This window comes from Rhipicephalus microplus, unplaced genomic scaffold, assembly GCF_043290135.1.
Source record: "Rhipicephalus microplus isolate Deutch F79 unplaced genomic scaffold, USDA_Rmic scaffold_62, whole genome shotgun sequence".
In the NCBI taxonomy this organism is placed as follows: Eukaryota; Metazoa; Arthropoda; class Arachnida; order Ixodida; family Ixodidae; genus Rhipicephalus; species Rhipicephalus microplus.
This window is the reverse complement of record NW_027464635.1, coordinates 1,169,145-1,196,633: the sequence shown is the minus strand read 5'-3', so window position 1 is coordinate 1,196,633 and position 27,489 is coordinate 1,169,145. Positions and strand designations below refer to the sequence as shown.

Here is a 27,489-nt window from a genome sequence, read left to right as displayed (position 1 = left end):
GCGATTGATAAGTTAAATCCCGGGAAATCTCCAGGACCAGATGGTCTTTGTGCCAAGTGGTACAAATATTTTAAAAGTGAATTGTCTTCAATACTTGCGGGCGTATTTAATGAGGCATATCAGGAAAAGAAATTACCACCTTCCTTTGGTGAATCGCGTACCGTTCTGATTCCGAAAACAGACGAGGTTGAAAAGCTCAGGCACGTTACAGCGTACAGGCCAATCGCACTGACAAATGTAGACTACAAAATATTAATGGAAATTTTGGCAGCTAGACTTCAGTCAGTTATAAAAGATATCGTTGGTCCACACCAAACGTGCGGAATCAAAGGGCGGTCAATAGCTACAAATGTTCATAAAATGCGATCCGTGCTCGAATGTGTTGACACCAGTCAAGCTCGTGTGGCCATACTTCAGCTGGATCTGGAGAAAGCGTTTGATTGCGTTGCCCACGCTCTTTTGTTTGCAGTATTGGAGCACATTAATGTTGGTAAGATAATTATTGACGGAGTAGCCATGGCATACCGGAATTGTAGTACGAGACTAATTATTAACAAGACATTGGGCCCCCCCATTAGAATTGAGCGCTCAGTGCGTCAAGGTTGCCCTGTTAGTCCACTTTTGTTTTGCATCTATATTGAAACATTATGTAGGCCGATATTGCAGAATGACATCATTAATGGGTTTAGAGTACAATCTTCAGAGGTCAAGCTACTCGCATACGCTGATGATGTTGCTATTTGTAGCACTTCCTATGTAGGTATTGAAGAATCAATCAGAGTTTCTAAATTTTTCGCCGAAGTTACAGGAAGCCACATAAACTGGGGTAAATGCCTCGGCTTCTGGCATGGATATTGGCCTTCAACACCAGAATTTTTTACAGCAATTAAATGGACAAGAACGCCAGTTAAATATCTTGGAGTACCGCTTGAGTCATACAAAAGTACTGATGAATATTGGACACAGCAAACGAACGAAATGAAAGAGAAAGCGAATAGGTGGAATGCAAGCTATCTGTCCATGTTTGCTAAGGCTACTGCATGCAACTGGTTTTTTGTGTCAAAGCTGTGGTATGTGATGCAAGTGCTGTACTGTTCCCGGGTCAATGTGCAAAAATTACATCGGGTGTTTGCAGTATTTGTGTGGGGTTCTAACTGGGAAAGGTGCAGTCGCACGAATTTGTTTAGACGGGGAAGTGTGGAGGCCTTGGGCTAGGACATCTGTTTATCAAGCAGTTAGTAAGTAGGTTTTTCTTTTTTCGCGAGACAAGAGATCCTTTCCTACTAACAGTGTGTCAAACAAGACTTAGTAGACTGTTGCCCGAGTTTGTTGTGAGCACTCATGTTACCACAGGGGCTGTGCAAGGATACATGAAGGAAGTTGTGGCCAGCGTGCGGTTTTTGTGTGTTCGTTTTTCAACTGACTACCTGTGGTCTGTTGGAAAGAAAAAACTGTACAAAGATTTATGTGACACGATGCTCCCCATCCCATTGTACAGAGCGCTATATACAGCACGCAAGGGCCAGAATGTACTTAAACGAGTTAAAAAAATGCCAGCAGCTCCAAGTGCGAAAACGTTCTTTTTCAAATTACACACTGGAACACTTCCTGTAAGAACCTTCCTAGAGGAGCGTGGGTTTTATATGCCTTGGGGATCTCACTGTCTGATCTGTAAGAAACCGGAAACTATTGACCATGTTTTTCTGCACTGTTGGGAAGGAGTTTATTTTTGGGACGTATTACAAAGGACAATCAAAAAAGAGTTCCCGTTAGATCCTCATGGGATCAGGTATTTGGATATAGAGAATGATGATGGATTACCTTTCGATTTTATTATGATGACTGCCTTGCACAGTATATGGCGCTCTACAATGGCCGGATTTCATTGTGACCCAGACAGAAGACCAGCAAGAGAGTATTTTAAAGAAAGCATCTCAAGATTACTCGAGGTATTAAGAACAGATGAATGTGTACCTTTATGGGTAGAAAGGGTAGAAGCCCTACTGACCATGAAGGAATTCTAGAACGTGATGTGTTATAGTAATGCTTGACGGGCTTAGTTGTTTTCCAGTTTTTTGTATTGCTCGATGTGAATTGTAATATATTAAGCGTAGCAACCCGCATGTGAAGTTTACCGGAAATAAAGAAAAAAAAAAGCGCCGTGGCTTAGTTGTTTAAAGCGCCTGTCTAGTAAACAGGAGATCATGAGTTCGAATTTCACCGGTGCCTCGAGAGTCAAGACAAACGGCTCTCTAGTTTTTTTGTTTTCGAAGTTTACTTCGAAACACTCCTGATGGTGTCTCTGCCTGAACAAGACGCTGCGCAGGCGCCGTGGCTTAGTTGGTTAAAGCGCCTGTCTAGTAAACAGGAGATCGTGAGTTCGAATATCACTGGTGCCTCGAGAGTCAAGACAAACGTCTCTCTACTTTTTTGTTTTCGAAGTCTAGTTCGAAATACTTGTGATGGTGTCACTGCCTGAACAAGACGCTGCGTAGGCGCCGTGGCTTAGTTGGTTAAAGCGCCTGTCTAGTAAACAGGAGATCATGAGTTCGAATCTCACCGGTGCCTCGAGAGTCAAGACAAACGTCTCTCTAGTTTTTTGTTTTCGAAGTTTAGTTCGAAATACTTCTGATGGTGTCACTGCCTGAACAAGACGCTGCGCAGGCGCCGTGGCTTAGTTAGTTAAAGCGCCTGTCTAGTAAACAGGAGATCGTGAGTTCGAATCTCACCGGTGCCTCGGTAGTCAAGACTAACGTCTCTCTAGTTTTTTGTTTTCGAACATTCATGACTTCTCTGCGCAAACATGTACACGGACACAAGGAAAAGAGGTAAACAACACGGGCGCCCGTGTTGTTTACCTCTTTGTCGCAGTGACAACGGAACTGTGAACGTCGTAATAAGCAATCTGCTTTCTGTACAGGCTGACGCACGTTTTTCACCGGTGATACCCAACCCTGGAAGGAAAAGTACCGTGGTCCCTGGCTGCATAGTTACGCTGCTGCGTGCTTCATTTGTGCGCCTGCGTGCTGCCGTGTCCTGCGCGGTGCAGCTTCGTCCACGTCATCAAATTCACCCTACAAGAAGAGCGCTCAGGTCGCCGGCTGCATCACTTGGCAGTGACAACGGAACTGTGAACGTCGTAATAAGCAATCTGCTTTCTGTACAGGCTGACGCACGTTTTTCACCGGTGATACCCAACCCTGGAAGGAAAAGTACCGTGGTCCCTGGCTGCATAGTTACGCTGCTGCGTGCTTCATTTGTGCGCCTGCGTGCTGCCGTGTCCTGCGCGGTGCAGCTTCGTCCACGTCATCAAATTCACCCTACAAGAAGAGCGCTCAGGTCGCCGGCTGCATCACTTGGCAGTGACAACGGAACTGTGAACGTCGTAATAAGCAATCTGCTTTCTGTACAGGTCAGTGACCAAGTATACTGAGCTGCTTATAGCTTTTTTGTGTGTTCCGTCGTCACTGCCAAATTGTTTTGAATTATCTGTGGTGCTTTCTTGCTTTCTTTCGTAAATCATTAAGATTTGTTATGGCTAAATTGAAGGAGGAAATGAAGACTGAATGTTTGAAGTTAAAGGAGGAGGTGCAGCAGGAACTTAAGATGTTCCGTGACTCTGTGGTAAGGGATTTCAGGAATGAAATTCGAGACATGAAAACAGAACAAAGGAACATGACTAAAAGCATTGACTACGCTCACGACAGTATTGAGGAGTTGAAGAAAAAATTAGAAGAAGCTGTCGCTGAAAGTGCTCGCCTTAAAAGTGATAATGCTTCTCTACGCCTAGAAAACGCGTCCTTGAAAACCTCTGTATTTGAATTGGAGCATCGATTGACCGGCTGTGAACAGTACTCTAGGAATGTCAATATAGAAATACAAGGCGTTGTGAAAAGGGAGACTGAATCGGTCAGTGACTTACTTTGTACGCTAGGCACGATTATCGGAGAGCCGCTTAGCAAGGATGACATAGAGGCGTGTCACCGTGTGCCGAGTAGAACGGAAAACAAGAGCAACATCGTTGTTCAATTTAAGTCCCGCGTCAAACGGGACAGGGTGCTAAAGAAGGCAAAAAAAGCGCGCCTTACAAATGCTGATTTGGGCATTGGCAACTCAACTTCCTTTTCACCGCCTGTGTATGTGAATGAACATCTCTGCCCGACGTTGAAAAAACTGCTCGCGACCGCTGTAAAAAAGAAGTACGAAATGAAATGGAAATCTGTATGGTCTTACAACGGGAAGATATACGCTAAACAGACTGACGAAACACCTGCTGTACACATACCCAGCGAGCGTGATATCGACAGGATTTTTGGAGGGCAAAATAGTTCTGTGTCTGCATAATGTCAGTTGATGTGCTTGCTTGAAACTTTGAAATAGCATTTATTCGCTATGGATTACCTAGAGCTTGCTTTTCCTCGCGATATCTGCTTACACAATCAAACAGGCAACTCAGTTCTGCATATTAACACGAGGTCACTTAACCATAAAAGGGACGACGTTGCACTCTTTTTAGAGCAATTCCAATTAAAATTTGACCTCATTATGATGACTGAAACTTGGGGTACAAATGATGAACCAACTTTTACTCTGGATGGCTACAATACATTCTATCTTAATCGGACGCATAAGCGAGGGGGAGGGGTTGCTTTGCTTGTTACGACAAAAAAGAGTTGCCACATCGTCCCTGAATTCAGTAAGATAACAGATGAATATGAAATACTTACAGTCCAGTTTAAAGATGAGCTTATCTCGGTAATCTACCGACCGCCAAATGGAAGCATGGCAAGTTTCATGCAATTTTACGAGAACTTCTTGGAGTATGCTTGTTGTAATAATTTCCTCCTTATTTCTGCAGGAGATTTTAATATTAACCTACTGGAGGAAAACTGTGTCACCCGCGAGCTAAATAACCTTTTGCTCTCGAGTGGTTTTAAAAATCTAATTAATACGCCAACACGAATTACATGCTCCACTTCATCAGCACTGGATCTTGTCATTACCAATATTGACACAGTAATTTATAGCGCAGGCACAATAACATCTGATATTAGTGACCACTGTCCCGTGTTTATGAGCTATTTTTGCAAACCTCTTGATAAAGGGACGCGGCGGGTGCTGCCTACCATACAGCATATCACATCTCGAAGTCTTGAAGCTTTTACGCTCGATATATCCAAACAAAACTGGTCATCTGTATTTAAGGAGAAAAATGCCGATAACGCATATGATGCATTCATCCAAACTTTTCGACGCATTTACGCAAAACATTTTCCATTCAAAACATTAAAATCTGCAAGAAAGGCTAGGAAACCCTGGGTCACTCGCGAGCATTTGAGTATGATAAAGCGTAAAAACATCTGCTATCACACTTTTCTACGTACGCGCTCTGCTGAAACTTTGAAAGAATTTAAAAAGCTTCGCAATAGATTAAACGCTGAACTTCAACGTGCCAAGAAAGCCTACTATCAGCGTATCTTTGTACATGCCAATCGGCAACGTTCAAGTGCTACGTGGAAGCTAATTAATACCATACTCGGTCGTGATAATAAAAATGCTTTGCCTGAGTCTATAACCTTCGGGGGTAAAGATTTTAGAGGTGCAGCACTCGCAGATCATTTTAATAACTACTTCATAAATGCAGTAGCGTTGTGCAATGATAACGCGGATTTTGTCGCCGGATGCAGTAACGTGAGCCAAAGTATCTTTCTTGACCCAACAAACGAAAGTGAAGTATGCGAAATCTTCAAGCATCTAAATAGTACTAAATCTCTTGATGCCGATGACCTGCAGATCACACCAATAAAACACGTTTTATATTTACTTAGTAGTGTACTAACCTATATATATAACTTAGTTCTTGAACATGGTGTTTTTCCAGAAGCCATGAAGAAAGCTCGTGTATCAGTCATTTTTAAGGGTGGTGACCGCAGCAGTGAAAGTAACTACAGGCCTATATCGGTCCTTCCTGTCTTCTCTAAATGTTTAGAAAAAATTATTCATGTCCGCATAACGAATTTTTTTAATAAACACAATGTGTTAACAGATGCGCAGTTTGGCTTTATAAGCGGCAAGTCCACTGAAACTGCATTGTTGACATTAAAGGAAGCTATACTTCATAACTTTGAACAAAATAAATTCACACTCAGCATATTTCTAGATTTCAGTAAGGCATTTGACTCGCTTCATCATAATATATTGTTAGACAAATTAGAATCAAATGGCATTCGGGGTGTTGCCAAATCTTTAATTCGATCATATCTTAGCAATAGGTGCCAAAGTGTTTACATTAATGAAAATAGCTCGTCATTCTTGCCCCTCACTCGTGGTGTGCCGCAAGGCAGTATACTTGGTCCGCTGATGTTCAATGTTTACATTAATGACATTGTTCAACTGGACACAACAGTTAAATACGTCATATATGCGGACGATTCAACAATAATCCTTGATGGCGTTAACTTAGATGACATTGTAAGCAAAGCAAATGATATACTTTCAAGAATTTCGTCATGGTCCAGAATGAACCAGCTTAAAATTAATCCAAATAAAACCAAAGCCATTGTTTTTCGTGCCAAAAATAAAGTACTCGCTACCCATCAACCTTTAGTTCTTGAATCAGTGCCGATTGATATTGTTGATAGCTACAAAATACTCGGAGTTTATTTTTCTTCCAATCTAGGCTGGGATACACATGTAAATTTTGTTTGTAAAAAGCTTTCTTCGGTAACAGGAGTGATGTCTCGTTGCCGGAACATTTTGCCGCTCAAAGTGAAACTTCAGATATATTATGCGCTATTTAATTCACATCTAATGTATTGCAGCCTTGTATGGGCCACGACAAGCAAAGCAAACATCAATAAAGTCATTACTTTGCAAAAAAAAATAGTCCGCCAGATTGGAAATATTGAACCGTTCGGAACGACGCGTGGAGCTTTCCAAGAATTTAATATAATACGAGCTGACAACCTTTACACATTTCGCTTATTGCACACACTTTATTTCTCGAATAAGGAGTTCTCCAACTTCATTAGATTACTGTCATGCCTACAGCGTCGTGTCATTACGTTTCCTACAAGAAATACAGATATTTGGTTCGTACCGCGTTTCCGCACTACATATAGACACCAAGCCTTGGCCTACAACGTTCCCACAACACTTAACACGCACGAAAGTACAATCTCCTGCAACAAAAAACAACTACACTCACATTTCTGCTCTCTGGCTCCATAGGAACATTCCTAGTCCAGTCCAGTGTAAATAAATTGTATCATGTTATATCTCGTTATCTTGCGTTGTATTAGCGATATGAATGTATGTGTTTTCACATAAATGTATATATGTTTCTTTTTAGGTTGATAAGTGTCAATGTATACGATTTGTCTGTGCATGGTGTATTTTGCTTATTGAAAACCCTTTTTTACACATTTTATAACAGGTATTGTAAAATAATCAGTTAAAAAATCATTTTTGAATTGTGTATTGTTCATATTTTTTTTTTTATTGTACTTGCATGTTATGTACTTGTAATCATTTCCGCACTACTGCCATGTGTATATTCAGGTCACCAGGGCCTTTGTCAAGCCGTTTCTCACGGCTTTTAGCCTTGGCGACCTTCCAGTTTGGTCTGGTAAATAAATAAAGAAATTGAATAAATTGAATAAATATACTAGCTGTACAAGAAACAAAAGTAGACGGTGAGGAGGAGGCCCGGGGCATGGTGCTGAGGTTCACGACGCGTTACTACGCAATTGTAACTCAAGCAATAGGCACTTCTGCAGGCTGTGTTTTGTTCATTAAGAAGGTACCGGGTCTGGTAGTGCAAGGTACCTTTTCTTGCCCGTCTGGTAGATTGGTTTCCTGTGATTTAGTATTCAATGAATGTCAGTGGCGTATAGTGTGTATTTATGCACCAACCATTTGCGAGGAGCGAGCAATGTTTTTTTCAAGTCTAAAGCAGCACTTCACTTTGGAAAGGAAATATGTATTACTGGGTGATTTTAACTGCGTCCTCAATGGGCGAGATCGAGCAAACGGACGCGCCATTTACGATAAAAGTAGTAGGACGCTAGCGGACGTAGTTACTGAATTCGAGTTAGAAGACGTGGGCAGCTGTATGGAGGGAACGCGGGATGTGCGTTTCACACATTTTCAGGGGAATAGCCATGCGCGTCTTGATCGCATTTACGTGTCGCTTGAATTAATAGCCCACTGTAAGACATATGCTGTCTACCCAATACACTTCAGTGATCATTGTTTAGTTAAATGTGATATGGGAGAGAAAACAAAACGTGGAACTTTCTCGTGGGAGCTGTGGAAGATGAATTCCACTTTGATCACTCACGAGTATTTCTTAGATCAGGTAATGAACTGTATCAATGAAATAAGAATGGATGATGAAGTTAAACTTGCAGAACAATGGGAAGAGTTCAAGCAGCGAATAAAAATAAAAGCTATTGAGCGTTCTTGCGCATTGAGTTACGAAAGGAAAAAGAAAGAAAAAGAACTCCGAAAGACTTTGGAAAGACTAATAGACTTGGAGTGCAAACAACTGGGAGAGTATAAAATTGACACACGCAATATTAAGCAGAAACTTGCTCTGTTTGACGAGGAACGCTACCGCGGTGCTCTCGTCTGTGCTAGGGCTGAGGCATTAGCGGCTGGAGAGACGCCGACCAAAAGAGCGTTAGGCGTGGAGAAAACGAACGCTCGACGGAATCATATCGAAAAAATAGAGAAGGACGGTCACGAAGTAACCGATACGGACAGCATTTTATCCGTATTTTCAAGTCATTTTGAAACCCTTTTTGAGTGTAGACAGGTAAACCTAGAAAGATTTAAAGAGGAATATTTAGGACGCATGCCGCAAGTGAATGAGGAAGTGAAAAACGCTTTGGAATTATCTATATCTGCATCTGAAGTTGAACGGGCGATTGATACGTTAAATCCCGGGAAATCTCCAGGACCAGATGGTCTTTGTGCCAAGTGGTACAAATATTTTAAAAGTGAATTGTCTTCAATACTTGCGGGCGTATTTATAGAGGCATATCAGGAAAAGAAATTACCACCTTCCTTTGGTGAATCGCGTACCATTCTGATTCCGAAAACAGACGAGGTTGAAAAGCTCAGGCACGTTACAGCGTACAGGCCAATCGCACTGACAAATGTAGACTACAAAATATTAATGGAAATTTGGGCAGCTAGACTTCAGTCAGTTATAAAAGATATCGTTGGTCCACACCAAACGTGCGGAATCAAAGGGCGGTCAATAGCTACAAATGTTCATAAAATGCGATCCGTGCTCGAATGTGTTGACACCAGTCAAGCTCGTGTGGCCATACTTCAGCTGGATCTGGAGAAAGCGTTTGATTGCGTTGCCCACGCTCTTTTGTTTGCAGTATTGGAGCACATTAATGTTGGTAAGATAATTATTGACGGAGTAGCCATGGCATACCGGAATGGTAGTACGAGACTAATTATTAACAAGACATTGGGCCCCCCCATTAGAATTGAGCGCTCAGTGCGTCAAGGTTGCCCTGTTAGTCCAGTTTTGTTTTGCATCTATATTGAAACTTTATGTAGGGCGATATTGCAGAATGACATCATTAATGGGTTTAGAGTACAATCTTCAGAGGTCAAGCTACTCGCATACGCTGATGATGTTGCTATTTGTAGCACTTCCTATGTAGGTATTGAAGAATCAATCAGAGTTTCTAAATCTTTCGCCGAAGTTACAGGAAGCCACATAAACTGGGGTAAATGCCTCGGCTTCTGGCATGGATATTGGCCTTCAACACCAGAATTTTTTGCATTAATTAAATGGACAGGAACGCCAGTCAAATATCTTGGAGTACCGCTTGAGTCATACAAAAGTACTGATGAATATTGGACACAGCAAACGAAAGAAATGAAAGAGAAAGCGAATAGGTGGAATGCAAGCTATCTGTCCATGTTTGCTAAGGCTACTGCATGCAACTGGTTTTTTGTGTCAAAGCTGTGGTATGTGATGCAAGTGCTGTACTGTTCCCGGGTCAATGTGCAAAAATTACATCGGGTGTTTGCAGTATTTGTGTGGGGTTCTAACTGGGAAAGGTGCAGTCGCACGAATTTGTTTAGACGGGGAAGTGTGGAGGCCTTGGGCTACGACATCTGTTTATCAAGCAGTTAGTAAGTAGGTTTTTCTTTTTTCGCGAGACAAGAGATCCTTTCCTACTAACAGTGTGTCAAACAAGACTAAGTAGACTGTTGCCCGAGTTTGTTGTGAGCACTCATGTTACCACAGGGGCTGTGCAAGGATACATGAAGGAAGTTGTGGCCAGCGTGCGGTTTTTGTGTGTTCGTTTTTCAACTGACTACCTGTGGTCTGTTGGAAAGAAAAAACTGTACAAAGATTTATGTGACACGATGCTCCCCATCCCATTGTACAGAGCGCTATATACAGCACGCAAGGGCCAGAATGTACTTAAACGAGTTAAAAAATGCCAGCAGCTCCAAGTGCGAAAACGTTCTTTTTCAAATTACACACTGGAACACTTCCTGTAAGAACCTTCCTAGAGGAGCGTGGGTTTTATATGCCTTGGGGATCTCACTGTCTGATCTGTAAGAAACCGGAAACTATTGACCATGTTTTTCTGCACTGTTGGGAAGGAGTTTATTTTTGGGACGTATTACAAAGGACAATCAAAAAAGAGTTCCCGTTAGATCCTCATGGGATCAGGTATTTGGATATAGAGAATGATGATGGATTACCTTTCGATTTTATTATGATGACTGCCTTGCACAGTATATGGCGCTCTAGAACGACCGGATTTCATTGTGACCCAGACAGAAGACCAGCAAGAGAGTATTTTAAAGAAAGCATCTCAAGATTACTCGAGGTAGTAAGAACAGATGAATGTGTACCTTTATGGGTAGAAAGGGTAGAAGCCCTACCGACCATGAAGGAATTCTAGAACGTGATGTGTTATAGTAATGCTTGACGGGCTTAGTTGTTTTTCAGTTTTTTGTATTGCTCGATGTGAATTGTAATATATTAAGCGTAGCAACCCGCATGTGAAGTTTACCGGAAATAAAGAAAAAAAAGGCGCCGTGGCTTAGTTGGTTAAAGCGCCTGTCTAGTAAACAGGAGATCATGAGTTCGAATCTCACCGGTGCCTCGAGAGTCAAGACAAACGTCTCTCTAGTTTTTTGTATTCGAAGTTTAGTTCGAAATACTTCTGATGGTGTCACTGCCTGAACAAGACGCTGCGCCGGCGCCGTGGCTTATTTGGTTAAAGCGGCTGTCTAGTAAACCAGAGATCGTGAGTTCGAATCTCACCGGTGCCTCGAGAGTCAAGACAAACGTCTCTCTAGTTTTTTTGTTTTCGAAGTATAGTTCGAAATACTTCAGATGGTGTCACTGCCTGAACAAGACGCTGCGCAGGCGCCGTGGCTTAGTTAGTTAAAGCGCTTGTCTAGTAAACAGGAGATCGTGAGTTCGAATCTCACCGGTGCCTCGGGGTCAAGACTAACGTCTCTAGTTTTTTGTTTTCGAAGTTTAATTCGAAATACTTCTGATGGTGTCACTGCCTGAACAAGACGCTGCACAGGTGCCGTGACTTAGTTGGTTAAAGCGTCTGTCTAGTAAACAGGAGATCATGAGTTCAAATCTCACCGGTGCCTCGAGAGTCAAGAGAAACATCTCTCTAGCTTTTTGTTTTCGAAGTTTAGTTCGAAATACTTCTGATGGTGTCACTGCCTGAACAACAGGCTGCGCAGGCGCCGTGGCTTAGTTGGTTAAAGCGCCTGTCTAGTAAACAGAAGATTATGAGTTTGAATATCACCGGTGCCTCGAGAGTCAAGACTAACGTCCCTCTCGTTTTTTTTGTTTTCGAAGTTTAGTTAGAAATACTTCTGATGGTGTCACTGCCTGAACAAGACGCTGCGCAGGCGCTGTGGCTTAGTTAGTTAAAGCGCCTTTCTAGTAAACAGGAGATCGTGAGTTCGAGTCTCACCGGTGCCTCGAGAGTCAAGACTAACGTCTCTCTAGTTTTTTGTTTTCGAAGTATAGTTAGAAATACTTCTGATGATGTCACTGCCTGAACAAGACGCTGCGGAGGCGCCGTGGCTTAGTTATTTAAAGCGCCTGTCTAGTAAACAGGAAATCGTGAGTTCGAATCTCACCTGTGCCTCGAGAGTCAAGACAAACGTCTCTCAAGTTTCTTGTTTTCGAAGTTTAGTTCGAAATACTTCTGATGGTGTCACTGACTGAACAAGGCGCTGCGCCGGCGCCATGGCTTAGTTAGTTAAAGCGCCTGTCTAGAAAACAGGAGATCGTGAGTTCGAATTTCACCGGTGCCTCCAGAGTCAAGACAAACAGCTCTCTAGTTTTTTGTTTTCGAAGTTTACTTCAAAACCCTTCTGATGGTGTCACTGCCTGAACAAGACGCTGCGGAGGCGCCGTGGCTTAGTTATTTAAAGCGCCTGTCTAGTAAACAGGAAATCGTGAGTTCGAATCTCACCTGTGCCTCGAGAGTCAAGACAAACGTCTCTCAAGTTTCTTGTTTTCGAAGTTTAGTTCGAAATACTTCTGATGGTGTCACTGACTGAACAAGGCGCTGCGTCGGCGCCATGGCTTAGTTAGTTAAAGCGCCTGTCTAGAAAACAGGAGATCGTGAGTTCGAATTTCACCGGTGCCTCGAGAGTCAAGACAAACAGCTCTCTAGTTTTTTGTTTTCGAAGTTTACTTCAAAACCCTTCTGATGGTGTCACTGCCTGAACAAGACGCTTCGCAGGCGCCGTGGCTTAGTTGGTTAAAGCGCCTGTCTAGTAAACAGGAGATCGTGATTTCGAATATCACCGGTGCCTCGAGAGTCAAGACAAACGTCTCTCTACTTTTTTGTTTTCGAAGTCTAGTTCGAAATACTTCTGATGGTGTCACTGCCTGAACAAGACGCTGCGTAGGCGCCGTGGCTTAGTTGGTTAAAGCGCCTGTCTAGTAAACAGGAGATCATGAGTTCGAATCTTACCGGTGCCTCGGGAGTCAAGACAAACGTCTCTAGTTTTTTGTTTTCGAAGTTTAGTTCGAAATACTTCTGATGGTGTCACTGCCTGAACAAGACGCTGCGCAGGCGCCGTGGCTTAGTTAGGCAAAGCGCCTGTCAAGTAAACAGGAGATCGTGAGTTCGAATCTCACTGGTGCCTCGGGAGTCAAGACTAACGTCTCTCTAGTTTTTTGTGTTCGAACATTCATGACTTCTTTGCGCAAACACGTACACGGACACAAGGAAAAGAGGCAAACAACACGGGCGCCCGTTTTGTTTGCCTCTTTTCCTTGTGTCCGTGTACGTGTTTGCGCAAAGAAGTCATGATCGAGTATGAACTCGCCCAACTTTCAGTAATTTTGTTTTCGAAGATTAGTTCGAAATACTTCTGATGGTGTCACTGCCTGAACAAAACGCTGCGCAGGCGCCGTGGCTTAGTCCTGTCTAGTAAACAGGAGATCGTGAGTTCGAATCTCACCGGTGCCTCGGGAGTCAAGACAAACGTCTCTCTAGTTTTTTGTTTTCGAAGTTTAGTTCGAAATACTTCTGATGGTGTCACTGCCTGAACAAGACGCTGCGCAGGCGCCGTGGCTTAGTTAGTTAAAGCGCCTGTCAAGTAAACAGGAGATCGTGAGTTCGAATCTCACTGGTGCCTCGGGAGTCAAGACTAACGTCTCTCTAGTTTTTTTGTGTTCGAACATTCATGACTTCTTTGCGCAAACACGTACACGGACACAAGGAAAAGAGGCAAACAACACGGGCGCCCATGTTGTTTGCCTCTTTTCCTTGTGTCCGTGTACGTGTTTGCGCAAAGAAGTCATGATCAAGTACGAACTCGCCCAACTTTCAGTACTTTTGTTTTCGAAGTTTAGTTCGAAACACTTCTGATGGTGTCACTGCCTGAACAAGACGCTGCGCAGGCGCCGTGGCTTAGTTGGTTAAAGCGCCTGTCTAGTAAACAGGAGATCGTGAGTTCGAATATCACCGGTGCCTCGAGAGTCAAGACAAACGTCTCTCTACTTTTTTGTTTTCGAAGTTTAGTTCGAAATACTTCTGATGGTGTCACTGCCTGAACAAGACGCTGCGTAGGCGCCGTGGCTTAGTTGGTTAAAGCGCCTGTCTAGTAAACAGGAGATCATGAGTTCGAATCTCACCGGTGCCTCGAGAGTCAAGACAAACGTCTCTCTAGTTTTTTGTTTTCGAAGTTTAGTACGAAATACTTCTGATGGTGTCACTGCTGAACAAGACGCTGCGCAGGCGCCGTGGCTTAGTTAGTTAAAGCGCCTGTCTAGTAAACAGGAGATCGTGAGTTGGAATCTCACCGGTGCCTCGGGAGTCAAGACTAACGTCTCTCTATTTTTTTGTTTTCGAACATTCATGACTTCTTTGCGCAAACACTTACACGGACACATGGAAAAGAGGCAAACAACACGGGCGCCCGTGTTGTTTGCCTCTTTTCCTTGTGTCCGTGTACGTGTTTGCGCAAACAAGTCATGATCGAGTACCAACTCGCCTAACTTTCAGTACTTTTGTTTTCGAAGTTTAGTTCGAAATACTTCTGATGGTGTCACTGCCTGAACAAAACGCTGCGCAGGCACCGTGGCTTAGTCCTGTCTAGTAAACAGGAGATCGTGAGTTCGAATCGCACCGGTGCCTCGGGAGTCAAGACTAACGTCTCTCTAGTTTTTTGTTTTCGAAGTTTAGTTCGAAATACTTCTGATGGTGTCACTGCTGAACAAGACGCTGCGCAGGCGCCGTGGCTTAGTTAGTTAAAGCGCCTGTCTAGTAAACAGGAGATCGTGAGTTCGAATCTCACCGGTGCCTCGGGAGTCAAGACTAACGTCTCTCTATTTTTTTGTTTTCGAACATTCATGACTTCTTTGCGCAAACACTTACACGGACACATGGAAAAGAGGCAAACAACACGGGCGCCCGTGTTGTTTGCCTCTTTTCCTTGTGTCCGTGTACGTGTTTGCGCAAAGAAGTCATGATCGAGTACGAACTCGCCCAACTTTCAGTACTTTTGTTTTCGAAGTTTAGTTCGAAATACTTCTGATGGTGTCACTGCCTGAACAAGACGCTGCGCAGGCGCCATGGCTTGTTTGGTTAAAGCGCCTGTCTAGTAAACCGGAGATTGTGAGTTCGAATCTCACCTGTGCCTCGAGAGTCAAGACAAACGTCTCTCTAGTTTTTTTGTTTTCGAAGTATAGTTCGAAATACTTCAGATGGTGTCACTGCCTGAACAAGACGCTGCGCAGGTGCAGTGGCTTAGTTAGTTAAAGCGCCTGTCTAGTAAACAGGAGATCGTGAGTTCGAATCTCACCGGTGCCTCGGGAGTCAAGACTAACGTCCCTCTAGTTTTTTGTTTTCGAAGTTTAGTTCGAAATACTTCTGATGGTGTCACTGCCTGAACAAGACGCTGCACAGGTGCCGTGGCTTAGTTGGTTAAAGCGCCTGTCTAGTAAACAGGAGATCATGAGTTCGAGTCTCACCGGTGCCTCGAGAGTCAAGACAAACATCTCTCTAGCTTTTTGTTTTCGAAGTTTAGTTCGAAATACTTCTGATGGTGTCACTGCCTCAACAACAGGCTGCGCAGGCGCCGTGGCTTAGTTGGTTAAAGCGCCTGTCTAGTAAACAGAAGATTATGAGTTCGAATCTCACCGGTGCCTCGAGAGTCAAGACTAACGTCTCTCTAGTTTTTTGTTTTCGAAGTATAGTTCGAAATACTTCTGATGGTGTCACTTCCTGAACAAGACGCTGCAGACGCCGTGGCTTAGTTAGTTAAAGCGCCTGTCTGGTAAACAGGAGATCGTGAGGTCGAATCTCACCGGTGCCTCGGGAGTCAAGACTGACGTCTCTCTAGTTTTTGGTTTCGAACATTCATGACTTTTTTGCGCAAACACGTACACGGACACAAGGAAAAGAGGCAAACAACACGGGCGCCCGTGTTGTTTGCCTCTTTTCCTTGTGTCCGTGTACGTCTTTGCGCAAAGAAGTCATGATCGAGTACCAACTCGCCTAACTTTCAGTACTTTTGTTTTCGAAGTTTAGTTCGAAATACTTCTGATGGTGTCACTGCCTGAACAAAACGCTGCGCAGGCACCGTGGCTTTGTCCTGTCTAGTAAACAGGAGATCGTGAGTTCGAATCGCACCGGTGCCTCGAGAGTCAAGACTAACGTCTCTCTAGTTTTTTTGTTTTCGAAGTACAGTTCGAAATACTTCTGATGGTGTCACTGCCTGAACAAGACGCTGTGCAGGCGCTGTGGCTTAGTTAGTTAAAGCGCCTGTCTAGTAAACAGGAGATCGTGAGTTCGAATCTCACCGGTGCCTCGGGAGTCAAGACTAACGTCTCTCTAGTTTTTTGTTTTCGAACATTTATGACTTCTTTGCGCAAACACGTACACAGACACAAGGAAAAGAGGCAAACAACACGGGCGCCCGTGTTGTTTGCCTCTTTTCCTTGTGTCCGTGTACGTCTTTGCGCAAAGAAGTCATGATCGAGTACCAACTCGCCTAACTTTCAGTACTTTTGTTTTCGAAGTTTAGTTCGAAATACTTCTGATGGTGTCACTGCCTGAACAAAACGCTGCGCAGGCACCGTGGCTTTGTCCTGTCTAGTAAACAGGAGATCGTGAGTTCGAATCGCACCGGTGCCTCGAGAGTCAAGACTAACGTCTCTCTAGTTTTTTTGTTTTCGAAGTACAGTTCGAAATACTTCTGATGGTGTCACTGCCTGAACAAGACGCTGCGTAGGCGCCGTGGCTCAGTTGGTTAAAGCGCCTGTCTAGTAAACAGGAGATCATGAGTTCGAATCTCACCGGTGCCTCGAGAGTCAAGACAAACGTCTCTCTAGTTTTTTGTTTTCGAAGTTTAGTTCGAAATACTTCTGATGGTGTCACTGCCTGAACAAGACGCTGCGCAGGCGCTGTGGCTTAGTTAGTTAAAGCGCCTTTCTAGTAAACAGGAGATCGTGAGTTCGAGTCTCACCGGTGCCTCGAGAGTCAAGACTAACGTCTCTCTAGTTTTTTGTTTTCGAAGTATAGTTCGAAATACTTCTGATGATGTCACTGCCTGAACAAGACGCTGTGGAGGCGCCGTGGCTTAGTTAGTTAAAGCGCCTGTCTAGTAAACAGGAAATCGTGAGTTCGAATATCACCGGTGCCTCGAGAGTCAAGACAAACGTCTCTCTACTTTTTTGTTTTCGAAGTCTAGTTCGAAATACTTCTGATGGTGTCACTGCCTGAACAAGACGCTGCGTAGGCGCCGTGGCTTAGTTGGTTAAAGCGCCTGTCTAGTAAACAGGAGATCATGAGTTCGAATCTCACCGGTGCCTCGGGAGTCAAGACAAACGTCTCTAGTTTTTTGTTTTCGAAGTTTAGTTCGAAATACTTCTGATGGTGTCACTGCCTGAACAAGACGCTGCGCAGGCGCCGTGGCTTAGTTAGTTAAAGCGCCTGTCAAGTAAACAGGAGATCGTGAGTTCGAATCTCACTGGTGCCTCGGGAGTCAAGACTAACGTCTCTCTAGTTTTTTGTGTTCGAACATTCATGACTTCTTTGCGCAAACACGTACACGGACACAAGGAAAAGAGGCAAACAACACGGGCGCCCGTTTTGTTTGCCTGTTTTCCTTGTGTCCGTGTACGTGTTTGCGCAAAGACGTCATGATCGAGTATGAACTCGCCCAACTTTCAGTAATTTTGTTTTCGAAGATTAGTTCGAAATACTTCTGATGGTGTCACTGCCTGAACAAAACGCTGCGCAGGCGCCGTGGCTTAGTCCTGTCTAGTAAACAGGAGATCGTGAGTTCGAATCTCACCGGTGCCTCGAGAGTCAAGACTAACGTCTCTCTGGTTTTTTGTTTTCGAATTATAGTTCGAAATACTTCTGATGGTGTCACTGCCTGAACAAGACGCTGTGCAGGCGCCGTGGCTTAGTTAGTTAAAGCGCCTGTCTAGTAAACAGGAGATCGTGAGTTCGAATCTCACCGGTGCCTCGGGAGTCAAGACTAACGTCTCTCTAGTTTTTTGTTTTCGAAAATTCATGACTTCTTTGCGCAAACACGTACACGGACACAAGGAAAAGAGGCAAACAACACGGGCGCCCGTGTTGTTTGCCTCTTTTCTTTGTGTCCGTGTACGTGTTTGCACAAAGAAGTCATGATCGAGTACGAACTCGCCCAACTTTCAGTACTTTTGTTTTCGAAGTTTAGTTCGAAATACTTCTGATGGTGTCACTGCCTGAACAAGACGCTGCGCCGGCGCCGTGGCTTATTTGGTTAAAGCGGCTGTCTAGTAAACCAGAGATCGTGAGTTCGAATCTCACCGGTGCCTCGAGAGTCAAGACAAACGGCTCTCTAGTTTTTTTGTTTTCGAAGTTTACTTCGAAACCCTTCTGATGGTGTCACTGCCTGAACAAGACGCTTCGCAGGCGCCGTGGCTTAGTTGGTTAAAGCGCCTGTCTAGTAAACAGGAGATCGTGATTTCGAATATCACCGGTGCCTCAAGAGTCAAGACAAACGTCTCTCTACTTTTTTGTTTTCGAAGTCTAGTTCGAAATACTTCTGATGGTGTCACTGCCTGAACAAGACGCTGCGTAGGCGCCGTGGCTTAGTTGGTTAAAGCACCTGTCTAGTAAACAGGAGATCATTAGTTCGAATCTCACCGGTGCCTCGGGAGTCAAGACAAACGTCTCTCTAGTTTTTTGTTTTCGAAGTTTAGTTCGAAATACTTCTGATGGTGTCACTGCCTGAACAGGACGCTGCGCAGGCACCGTGGCTTAGTTAGTTAAAGCGCCTGTCAAGTAAACAGGAGATCGTGAGTTCGAATCTCACTGGTGCCTCGGGAGTCAAGACTAACGTCTCTCTAGTTTTTTGTGTTCGAACATTCATGACTTCTTTGCGCAAACACGTACACGGACACAAGGAAAAGAGGCAAACAACACGGGCGCCCATGTTGTTTGCCTCTTTTCCTTGTGTCCGTGTACGTGTTTGCGCAAAGAAGTCATGATCGAGTACGAACTCGCCCAACTTTCAGTACTTTTGTTTTCGAAGTTTAGTTCGAAATACTTCTGATGGTGTCACTGCCTGAACAAGACGCTGCGCAGGCGCCGTGGCTTATTTGGTTCAAGCGCCTGTCTAGTAAACCGGAGATCGTGAGTTCGAATTTCACCGGTGCCTCGAGAGTCAAGACAAACGTCTCTCTACTTTTTTGTTTTCGAAGTTTAGTTCGAAATACTTCTGATGGTGTCACTGCCTGAACAAGACGCTGCGTAGGCGCCGTGGCTTAGTTGGTTAAAGCGCCTGTCTAGTAAACAGGAGATCATGAGTTCGAATCTCACCGGTGCCTCGAGAGTCAAGACAAACGTCTCTCTTGTTTTTTGTTTTCGAAGTTTAGTTCGAAATACTTCTGATGGTGTCACTGCTGAACAAGACGCTGCGCAGGCGCCGTGGCTTAGTTAGTTAAAGCGCCTGTCTAGTAAACAGGAGATCGTGAGTTCGAATCTCACCGGTGCCTCGGGAGTCAAGACTAACGTCTCTCTATTTTTTTGTTTTCGAACATTCATGACTTCTTTGCGCAAACACTTACACGGACACATGGAAAAGAGGCAAACAACACGGGCGCCCGTGTTGTTTGCCTCTTTTCCTTGTGTCCGTGTACGTGTTTGCGCAAAGAAGTCATGATCGAGTACCAACTCGCCTAACTTTCAGTACTTTTGTTTTCGAAGTTTAGTTCGAAATACTTCTGATGGTGTCACTGCCTGAACAAAACGCTGCGCAGGCACCGTGGCTTAGTCCTGTCTAGTAAACAGGAGATCGTGAGTTCGAATCGCACCGGTGCCTCGAGAGTCAAGACTAACGTCTCTCTAGTTTTTTGTTTTCGAAGTTTAGTTCGAAATACTTCTGATGGTGTCACTGCTGAACAAGACGCTGCGCAGGCGCCGTGGCTTAGTTAGTTAAAGCGCCTGTCTAGTAAACAGGAGATCGTGAGTTCGAATCTCACCGGTGCCTCGGGAGTCAAGACTAACGTCTCTCTATTTTTTTGTTTTCGAACATTCATGACTTCTTTGCGCAAACACGTACACGGACACAAGGAAAAGAGGCAAACAACACGGGCGCCCGTTTTGTTTGCCTCTTTTCCTTGTGTCCGTGTACGTGTTTGCGCAAAGGAGTCATGATCGAGTATGAACTCGCCCAACTTTCAGTAATTTTGTTTTCGAAGATTAGTTCGAAATACTTCTGATGGTGTCACTGCCTGAACAAAACGCTGCGCAGGCGCCGTGGCTTAGTCTTGTCTAGTAAACAGGAGATCGTGAGTTCGAATTTCACCGGTGCCTCGGGAGTCAAGACAAACGTCTCTCTAGTTTTTTGTTTTCGAAGTTTAGTTCGAAATACTTCTGATGGTGTCACTGCCTGAACAAGACGCTGCGCAGGCGCCGTGGCTTAGTTAGTTAAAGCGCCTGTCAAGTAAACAGGAGATCGTGAGTTCGAATCTCACTGGTGCCTCGGGAGTCAAGACTAACGTCTCTCTAGTTTTTTGTGTTCGAACATTCATGACTTCTTTGCGCAAACACGTACACGGACACAAGGAAAAGAGGCAAACAACACGGGCGCCCATGTTGTTTGCCTCTTTTCCTTGTGTCCGTGTACGTGTTTGCGCAAAGAAGTCATGATCGAGTACGAACTCGCCCAACTTTCAGTACTTTTGTTTTCGAAGTTTAGTTCGAAATACTTCTGATGGTGTCACTGCCTGAACAAGACGCTGCGCAGGCGCCGTGGCTTATTTGGTTCAAGCGCCTGTCTAGTAAACCGGAGATCGTGAGTTCGAATTTCACCGGTGCCTCGAGAGTCAAGACAAACGGCTCTCTAGTTTTCTGTTTTCGAAGTTTACTTCGAAACACTTCTGATGGTGTCACTGCCTGAACAAGACGCTGCGCAGGCGCCGTGGCTTAGTTGGTTAAAGCGCCTGTCTAGTAAACAGGAGATCGTGAGTTCGAATATCACCGGTGCCTCGAGAGTCAAGACAAACGTCTCTCTACTTTTTTGTTTTCGAAGTTTAGTTCAAAATACTTCTGATGGTGTCACTGCCTGAACAAGACGCTGCGTAGGCGCCGTGGCTTAGTTGGTTAAAGCGCCTGTCTAGTAAACAGGAGATCATGAGTTCGAATCTCACCGGTGCCTCGAGAGTCAAGACAAACGTCTCTCTAGTTTTTTGTTTTCGAAGTTTAGTTCGAAATACTTCTGATGGTGTCACTGCTGAACAAGACGCTGCGCAGGCGCCGTGGCTTAGTTAGTTAAAGCGCCTGTCTAGTAAACAGGAGATCGTGAGTTCGAATCTCACCGGTGCCTCGGGAGTCAAGACTAACGTCTCTCTATTCTTTTGTTTTCGAACATTCATGACTTCTTTGCGCAAACACTTACATGGACACATGGAAGAGAGGCAAACAACACGGGCGCCCGTGTTGTTTGCCTCTTTTCCTTGTGTCCGTGTACGTGTTTGCGCAAAGAAGTAATGATCGAGTACGAACTCGCCCAACTTTCAGTACTTTTGTTTTCGAAGTTTAGTTCGAAATACTTCTGATGGTGTCACTGCCTGAACAAGACGCTGCGCAGGCGCCATGGCTTATTTGGTTAAAGCGCCTGTCTAGTAAACCGGAGATCGTGAGTTCGAATCTCACCAGTGCCTCGAGAGTCAAGACAAACGTCTCTCTAGTTTTTTTTGTTTTCGAAGTATAGTTCGAAATACTTCAGATGGTGTCACTGCCTGAACAAGACGCTGCGCAGGCGCAGTGGCTTAGTTAGTTAAAGTGCCTGTCTAGTAAACAGGAGATCGTGAGTTCGAATCTCACCGGTGCCTCGGGAGTCAAGACTAACGTCCCTCTAGTTTTTTGTTTTCGAAGTTTAGTTCGAAATACTTCTGATGGTGTCACTGCCTGAACAAGACGCTGCACAGGTGCCGTGGCTTAGTTGGTTAAAGCGCCTGTCTAGTAAACAGGAGATCATGAGTTCGAATCTCACCGGTGCCTCGAGAGTCAAGACAAACATCTCTCTAGCTTTTTGTTTTCGAAGTTTAGTTCGAAATACTTCTGATGGTGTCACTGCCTCAACAACAGGCTGCGCAGGCGCCGTGGCTTAGTTGGTTAAAGCGCCTGTCTAGTAAACAGAAGATTATGAGTTCGAATCTCACCGGTGCCTCGGGAGTCAAGACAAACGTCTCTCTAGTTTTTTGTTTTCGAAGTTTAGTTCGAAATACTTCTGATGGTGTCACTGCCTGAACAAGACGCTGCGCAGGCACCGTGGCTTAGTTAGTTAAAGCGCCTGTCAAGTAAACAGGAGATCGTGAGTTCGAATCTCACTGGTGCCTCGGGAGTCAAGACTAACGTCTCTCTAGTTTTTTGTGTTCGAACATTCATGACTTCTTTGCGCAAACACGTACACGGACACAAGGAAAAGAGGCAAACAACACGGGCGCCCATGTTGTTTGCCTCTTTTCCTTGTGTCCGTGTACGTGTTTGCGCAAAGAAGTCATGATCGAGTACGAACTCGCCCAACTTTCAGTACTTTTGTTTTCGAAGTTTAGTTCGAAATACTTCTGATGGTGTCACTGCCTGAACAAGACGCTGCGCAGGCGCCGTGGCTTATTTGGTTCAAGCGCCTGTCTAGTAAACCGGAGATCGTGAGTTCGAATTTCACCGGTGCCTCGAGAGTCAAGACAAACGGCTCTCTAGTTTTCTGTTTTCGAAGTTTACTTCGAAATACTTCTGATGGTGTCACTGCCTGAACAAGACGCTGCGTAGGCGCCGTGGCTTAGTTGGTTAAAGCGCCTGTCTAGTAAACAGGAGATCATGACTTCGAATTTCACCGGTGCCTCGAGAGTCAAGACAAACGTCTCTCTAGTTTTTTGTTTTCGAAGTTTAGTTCGAAATACTTCTGATGGTGTCACTGCTGAACAAGACGCTGCGCAGGCGCGGTGGCTTAGTTAGTTAAAGCGCCTGTCTAGTAAACAGGAGATCGTGAGTTCGAATCTCACCGGTGCCTCGGGAGTCAAGACTAACGTCTCTCTATTTTTTATTTTTCGAACATTTTTGACTTCTTTGCGCAAACACTTACACGGACACATGGAAAAGAGGCAAACAACACGGGCGCCCGTGTTGTTTGCCTCTTTTCCTTGTGTCCGTGTACGTGTTTGCGCAAAGAAGTCATGATCGAGTACCAACTCGCCTAACTTTCAGTACTTTTGTTTTCGAAGTTTAGTTCGAAATACTTCTGATGGTGTCACTGCCTGAACAAAACGCTGCGCAGGCACCGTGGCTTAGTCCTGTCTAGTAAACAGGAGATCGTGAGTTCGAATCTCACCGGTGCCTCGGAAGTCAAGACTAACGTCTCTCTATTTTTTTGTTTTCGAACATTCATGACTTCTTTGCGCAAACACTTACACGGACACATGGAAAAGAGGCAAACAACACGGGCGCCCGTGTTGTTTGCCTCTTTTCCTTGTGTCCGTGTACGTGTTTGCGCAAAGAAGTCATGATCGAGTACGAACTCGCCCAACTTTCAGTACTTTTGTTTTCGAAGTTTAGTTCGAAATACTTCTGATGGTGTCACTGCCTGAACAAGACGCTGCGCAGGCGCCATGGCTTATTTGGTTAAAGCGCCTGTCTAGTAAACCGGAGATCGTGAGTTCGAATCTCACCAGTGCCTCGAGAGTCAAGACAAACGTCTCTCTAGTTTTTTTGTTTTCGAAGTATAGTTCGAAATACTTCAGATGGTGTCACTGCCTGAACAAGACGCTGCGCAGGCGCAGTGGCTTAGTTAGTTAAAGCGCCTGTCTAGTAAACAGGAGATCGTGAGTTCGAATATCACCGGTGCCTCGGGAGTCAAGACTAACGTCCCTCTAGTTTTTTGTTTTCGAAGTTTAGTTCGAAATACTTCTGATGGTGTCACTGCCTGAACAAGACGCTGCACAGGTGCCGTGGCTTAGTTGGTTAAAGCGCCTGTCTAGTAAACAGGAGATCATGAGTTCGAATCTCACCGGTGCCTCGAGAGTCAAGACAAACGTCTCTCTAGCTTTTTGTTTTCGAAGTTTAGTTCGAAATACTTCTGATGGTGTCACTGCCTCAACAACAGGCTGCGCAGGCGCCGTGGCTTAGTTGGTTAAAGCACCTGTCTAGTAAACAGAAGATTATGAGTTCGAATCTCACCAGTGCCTCGAGAGTCAAGACTAACGTCCCTCTAGTTTTTTGTTTTCGAAGTATAGTTCGAAATACTTCTGATGGTGTCACTTCCTGAACAAGACGCTGCAGACGCCGTGGCTTAGTTAGTTAAAGCGCCTGTCTGGTAAACAGGAGATCGTGAGGTCGAATCTCACCGGTGCCTCGGGAGTCAAGACTGACGTCTCTCTAGTTTTTGGTTTCGAACATTCATGACTTTTTTGCGCAAACACGAACACGGACACAAGGAAAAGAGGCAAACAACACGGGCGCCCGTGTTGTTTGCCTCTTTTCCTTGTGTCCGTGTACGTCTTTGCGCAAAGAAGTCATGATCGAGTACCAACTCGCCTAACTTTCAGTACTTTTGTTTTCGAAGTTTAGTTCGAAATACTTCTGATGGTGTCAATGCCTGAACAAAACGCTGCGCAGGCACCGTGGCTTTGTCCTGTCTAGTAAACAGGAGATCGTGAGTTCGAATCGCACCGGTGCCTCGAGAGTCAAGACTAACGTCTCTCTAGTTTTTTTGTTTTCGAAGTACAGTTCGAAATACTTCTTATGGTGTCACTGCCTGAACAAGACGCTGTGCAGGCGCTGTGGCTTAGTTAGTTAAAGCGCCTGTCTAGTAAACAGGAGATCGTGAGTTCGAATCTCACCGGTGCCTCGGGAGTCAAGACTAACGTCTCTCTAGTTTTTTGTTTTCGAACATTTATGACTTCTTTGCGCAAACACGTACACAGACACAAGGAAAAGAGGCAAACAACACGGGCGCCCGTGTTGTTTGCCTCTTTTCCTTGTGTCCGTGTACGTGTTTGCGCAAAGAAGTCATGATCGAGTACGAACTCGCCCAACTTTCAGTACTTTTGTTTTCGAAGTTTAGTTCGAAACACTTCTGATGGTGTCACTGCCTGAACAAGACGCTGCGCAGGCGCCGTGGCTTATTTGGTTCAAGCGCCTGTCTAGTAAACCAGAGATCGTGAGTTCGAATCTCACCGGTGCCTCGAGAGTCAAGACAAACATCTCTCTAGTTTTTTTTGTTTTCGAAGTATAGTTCGAAATACTTCAGATGGTGTCACTGCCTGAACAAGACGCTGCGCAGGCGCCGTGGCTTAGTTAGTTAAAGAGCTTGTCTAGTAAACAGGAGATCGTGAGTTCGAATCTCACCGGTTCCTCGGGAGTCAAGACTAACGTCTCTCTAGTTTTTTGTTTTCGAAGTTTAGTTCAAAATACTTCTGATGGTGTCACTGCCTGAACAAGACGCTGCACAGGTGCCGTGGCTTAGTTGGTTAAAACGCCTGTCTAGTAAGCAGGAGATCGTGAGTTCAAATCTCACCGGTGCCTCGAGAGTCAAGACAAACATCTCTCTAGCTTCTTGTTTTCGAAGTTTAGTTCGAAATACTTCTGATGGTGTCAGTGCCTGAACAACAGGCTGCGCAGGCGCCGTGGCTTAGTTGGTTAAAACGCCTGTCTAGTAAACAGAAGATTATGAGTTCGAATCTCACCGGTGCCTCGAGAGTCGAGACTAACGTCTCTCTAGTTTTTTTTTGTTTTCGAAGTTTAGTTAGAAATACTTCTGATGGTGTCACTGCCTGAACACGACGCTGCGCAGGCGCCGTGGCTTAGTTGGTTAAACCGCCTGTCTAGTAAACAGGAGATCGTGGGTTCGAATCTCACCGGTGCCTCGAGAGTCAAGACTAACGTCTCTCTAGTTTTTTTGTTTTCAAAGTTTAGTTCGAAATACTTCTGATGGTGTCACTGCCTGAACAAGACGCTGTGCAGGTGCCGTGGCTTAGTTGGATAAAGCGCCTGTCTAGTAAACAGGAGATCGTGAGTTCGAATCTCACCGGTGCCTCGAGAGTCAAGAAAAACGTCTCTCTAGCTTTTTGTTCTCGAAGTTTAGTTAGAAATACTTCTGATGGTGTCACTGCCTGAACAAGACGCCGCGCAGGCGCCGTGGCTTAGTTGGTTAAACCGCCTGTCTAGTAAACAGGAGATTGTGAGTTCGAATATCACCGGTGCCTCGAGAGTCAAGACTAACGTCTCTCTAGTTTTTGTTTTCGAATATTCATGACTTTTTTGCGCAAACACGTACATGGACACAAGCAAAAGAGGCAAACAACAGGGGCGCCCGTGTAGTTTGCCTCTTCTTCTTGTGTCCGTGTACGTCTTTGCGCAAAGAAGTCATGATCGAGTACCAACTCGCCCAACTTTCAGTACTTTTGTTTTCGAAGTTTAGTTCGAAATACTTCTGATGGTGTCACTGTCTGAACAAAACGCTGCGCAGGCGCTGTGGCTTAGTTAGTCAAAGCGCCTTTCTAGTAAACAGGAGATCGTGATTTCGAATCTCACCGGTGCCTCGAGAGTCAAGACTAACGTCTCTCTAGTTTTTTGTTTTCGAAGTATAGTTCGAAATACTTCTGATGGTGTCACTGCCTGAACAAGACGCTGCGCAGGCGCTGTGGCTTAGTTAGTTAAAGCGCCTGTCTAGTAAACAGGAGATCGTGAGTTCGAAACTCACCGGTGCCTCGAGAGTAAAGACAAATATCTCTCTAGTTTTTTTGTTTTTGAAGTATAATTTAAAATGCTTCTAATGGTGTCACTGCCTGAAGAAGATGCTGCGCAGTCACCGTGTCTTAGTTTGTTATCTCACCTGTCTAGTAAACAGGAGATAGTGAGCTCGAATCTCACCGGTACCTCGAGAGACAGGACAAATTTCTTTGTAATTTTTTGTTTTCGAAGTATAGTTCGAAATACTTCTAATGGTGTCACTGCCTCAACGAGACGCCGCGCAGGCGCTATCGCTTAGTTGGTTAAAGCGCCTGCCTAGTAAACAAGAAATCGTGAGTTCGAATCTCACCGGTGCCTCGAGATTAAAGACAAACGTCTCTCTAGTTTTTTGTTTTCGAAGTTTAGTTCGAAATACTTCTGATGGTGTCACTGCCTGAACAAGACGCTGCGCAGGCGCCGATGCTTCTTTAGTTAAAGCGCCTGTCTAGTAAACAGGAGATCGTGAGTTCGAATCTCACCAGTGCCTCGAGAGTCAAGACAAACGTCCCTCTAGTTTTTTGTTTTCGAAGTTTAGTTCGAAATACTTCTGATGGTGTCACTGCCTGAGCAAGACGCTGCGCAGGCGCCGTGGCTTAGTTGGTTAAAGCGCCTGTCTAGTAAACAGGACATCATGAGTTCGAATCTCACCGGTGCCTCGAGAGTCAAGACAAACATCTCTCTAGCTTTTTGTTTTCGAAGTTTAGTTCGAAATACTTCT

General features: G+C 44.7%; 30 non-coding genes across 30 annotated transcripts; all 30 read left to right on the top strand.

The window, feature by feature from the left end:
- The first annotated feature begins 2,325 nt into the window (after positions 1-2,325).
- On the top strand, positions 2,326-2,399 carry TRNAT-AGU (transfer RNA threonine (anticodon AGU)). Its single transcript has one exon. It is a non-coding gene; the product is annotated as a tRNA-Thr (tRNA).
- A 95-nt stretch (positions 2,400-2,494) lies between these two features.
- TRNAT-AGU (transfer RNA threonine (anticodon AGU)) lies at positions 2,495-2,568 on the top strand. The gene has a single exon. It is a non-coding gene; the product is annotated as a tRNA-Thr (tRNA).
- A 95-nt stretch (positions 2,569-2,663) lies between these two features.
- Positions 2,664-2,737, top strand: TRNAT-AGU (transfer RNA threonine (anticodon AGU)). The gene has a single exon. It is a non-coding gene; the product is annotated as a tRNA-Thr (tRNA).
- Positions 2,738-11,079: 8,342 nt separating this feature from the next.
- TRNAT-AGU (transfer RNA threonine (anticodon AGU)) lies at positions 11,080-11,153 on the top strand. The gene has a single exon. It is a non-coding gene; the product is annotated as a tRNA-Thr (tRNA).
- A 265-nt stretch (positions 11,154-11,418) lies between these two features.
- Positions 11,419-11,492, top strand: TRNAT-AGU (transfer RNA threonine (anticodon AGU)). Its single transcript has one exon. It is a non-coding gene; the product is annotated as a tRNA-Thr (tRNA).
- A 770-nt stretch (positions 11,493-12,262) lies between these two features.
- Positions 12,263-12,336, top strand: TRNAS-AGA (transfer RNA serine (anticodon AGA)). Its single transcript has one exon. It is a non-coding gene; the product is annotated as a tRNA-Ser (tRNA).
- Positions 12,337-12,600: 264 nt separating this feature from the next.
- TRNAS-AGA (transfer RNA serine (anticodon AGA)) lies at positions 12,601-12,674 on the top strand. Its single transcript has one exon. It is a non-coding gene; the product is annotated as a tRNA-Ser (tRNA).
- A 95-nt stretch (positions 12,675-12,769) lies between these two features.
- On the top strand, positions 12,770-12,843 carry TRNAT-AGU (transfer RNA threonine (anticodon AGU)). Its single transcript has one exon. It is a non-coding gene; the product is annotated as a tRNA-Thr (tRNA).
- A 95-nt stretch (positions 12,844-12,938) lies between these two features.
- Positions 12,939-13,012, top strand: TRNAT-AGU (transfer RNA threonine (anticodon AGU)). The gene has a single exon. It is a non-coding gene; the product is annotated as a tRNA-Thr (tRNA).
- Positions 13,013-13,938: 926 nt separating this feature from the next.
- On the top strand, positions 13,939-14,012 carry TRNAT-AGU (transfer RNA threonine (anticodon AGU)). The gene has a single exon. It is a non-coding gene; the product is annotated as a tRNA-Thr (tRNA).
- A 95-nt stretch (positions 14,013-14,107) lies between these two features.
- TRNAT-AGU (transfer RNA threonine (anticodon AGU)) lies at positions 14,108-14,181 on the top strand. Its single transcript has one exon. It is a non-coding gene; the product is annotated as a tRNA-Thr (tRNA).
- Positions 14,182-14,769: 588 nt separating this feature from the next.
- On the top strand, positions 14,770-14,843 carry TRNAT-AGU (transfer RNA threonine (anticodon AGU)). The gene has a single exon. It is a non-coding gene; the product is annotated as a tRNA-Thr (tRNA).
- A 602-nt stretch (positions 14,844-15,445) lies between these two features.
- TRNAT-AGU (transfer RNA threonine (anticodon AGU)) lies at positions 15,446-15,519 on the top strand. Its single transcript has one exon. It is a non-coding gene; the product is annotated as a tRNA-Thr (tRNA).
- Positions 15,520-16,276: 757 nt separating this feature from the next.
- On the top strand, positions 16,277-16,350 carry TRNAT-AGU (transfer RNA threonine (anticodon AGU)). Its single transcript has one exon. It is a non-coding gene; the product is annotated as a tRNA-Thr (tRNA).
- Positions 16,351-16,772: 422 nt separating this feature from the next.
- Positions 16,773-16,846, top strand: TRNAT-AGU (transfer RNA threonine (anticodon AGU)). The gene has a single exon. It is a non-coding gene; the product is annotated as a tRNA-Thr (tRNA).
- Positions 16,847-17,279: 433 nt separating this feature from the next.
- Positions 17,280-17,353, top strand: TRNAT-AGU (transfer RNA threonine (anticodon AGU)). The gene has a single exon. It is a non-coding gene; the product is annotated as a tRNA-Thr (tRNA).
- Positions 17,354-17,941: 588 nt separating this feature from the next.
- Positions 17,942-18,015, top strand: TRNAT-AGU (transfer RNA threonine (anticodon AGU)). The gene has a single exon. It is a non-coding gene; the product is annotated as a tRNA-Thr (tRNA).
- Positions 18,016-18,448: 433 nt separating this feature from the next.
- Positions 18,449-18,522, top strand: TRNAT-AGU (transfer RNA threonine (anticodon AGU)). Its single transcript has one exon. It is a non-coding gene; the product is annotated as a tRNA-Thr (tRNA).
- A 770-nt stretch (positions 18,523-19,292) lies between these two features.
- On the top strand, positions 19,293-19,366 carry TRNAT-AGU (transfer RNA threonine (anticodon AGU)). The gene has a single exon. It is a non-coding gene; the product is annotated as a tRNA-Thr (tRNA).
- Positions 19,367-19,460: 94 nt separating this feature from the next.
- On the top strand, positions 19,461-19,534 carry TRNAT-AGU (transfer RNA threonine (anticodon AGU)). Its single transcript has one exon. It is a non-coding gene; the product is annotated as a tRNA-Thr (tRNA).
- Positions 19,535-19,954: 420 nt separating this feature from the next.
- On the top strand, positions 19,955-20,028 carry TRNAT-AGU (transfer RNA threonine (anticodon AGU)). Its single transcript has one exon. It is a non-coding gene; the product is annotated as a tRNA-Thr (tRNA).
- A 927-nt stretch (positions 20,029-20,955) lies between these two features.
- Positions 20,956-21,029, top strand: TRNAT-AGU (transfer RNA threonine (anticodon AGU)). The gene has a single exon. It is a non-coding gene; the product is annotated as a tRNA-Thr (tRNA).
- A 95-nt stretch (positions 21,030-21,124) lies between these two features.
- Positions 21,125-21,198, top strand: TRNAT-AGU (transfer RNA threonine (anticodon AGU)). Its single transcript has one exon. It is a non-coding gene; the product is annotated as a tRNA-Thr (tRNA).
- Positions 21,199-21,292: 94 nt separating this feature from the next.
- TRNAT-AGU (transfer RNA threonine (anticodon AGU)) lies at positions 21,293-21,366 on the top strand. The gene has a single exon. It is a non-coding gene; the product is annotated as a tRNA-Thr (tRNA).
- A 603-nt stretch (positions 21,367-21,969) lies between these two features.
- On the top strand, positions 21,970-22,043 carry TRNAT-AGU (transfer RNA threonine (anticodon AGU)). Its single transcript has one exon. It is a non-coding gene; the product is annotated as a tRNA-Thr (tRNA).
- A 1,940-nt stretch (positions 22,044-23,983) lies between these two features.
- On the top strand, positions 23,984-24,057 carry TRNAT-AGU (transfer RNA threonine (anticodon AGU)). Its single transcript has one exon. It is a non-coding gene; the product is annotated as a tRNA-Thr (tRNA).
- Positions 24,058-24,814: 757 nt separating this feature from the next.
- Positions 24,815-24,888, top strand: TRNAT-AGU (transfer RNA threonine (anticodon AGU)). Its single transcript has one exon. It is a non-coding gene; the product is annotated as a tRNA-Thr (tRNA).
- Positions 24,889-25,832: 944 nt separating this feature from the next.
- On the top strand, positions 25,833-25,906 carry TRNAT-AGU (transfer RNA threonine (anticodon AGU)). The gene has a single exon. It is a non-coding gene; the product is annotated as a tRNA-Thr (tRNA).
- Positions 25,907-26,002: 96 nt separating this feature from the next.
- Positions 26,003-26,076, top strand: TRNAT-AGU (transfer RNA threonine (anticodon AGU)). The gene has a single exon. It is a non-coding gene; the product is annotated as a tRNA-Thr (tRNA).
- Positions 26,077-27,353: 1,277 nt separating this feature from the next.
- On the top strand, positions 27,354-27,427 carry TRNAT-AGU (transfer RNA threonine (anticodon AGU)). The gene has a single exon. It is a non-coding gene; the product is annotated as a tRNA-Thr (tRNA).
- Positions 27,428-27,489: the final 62 nt, after the last annotated feature.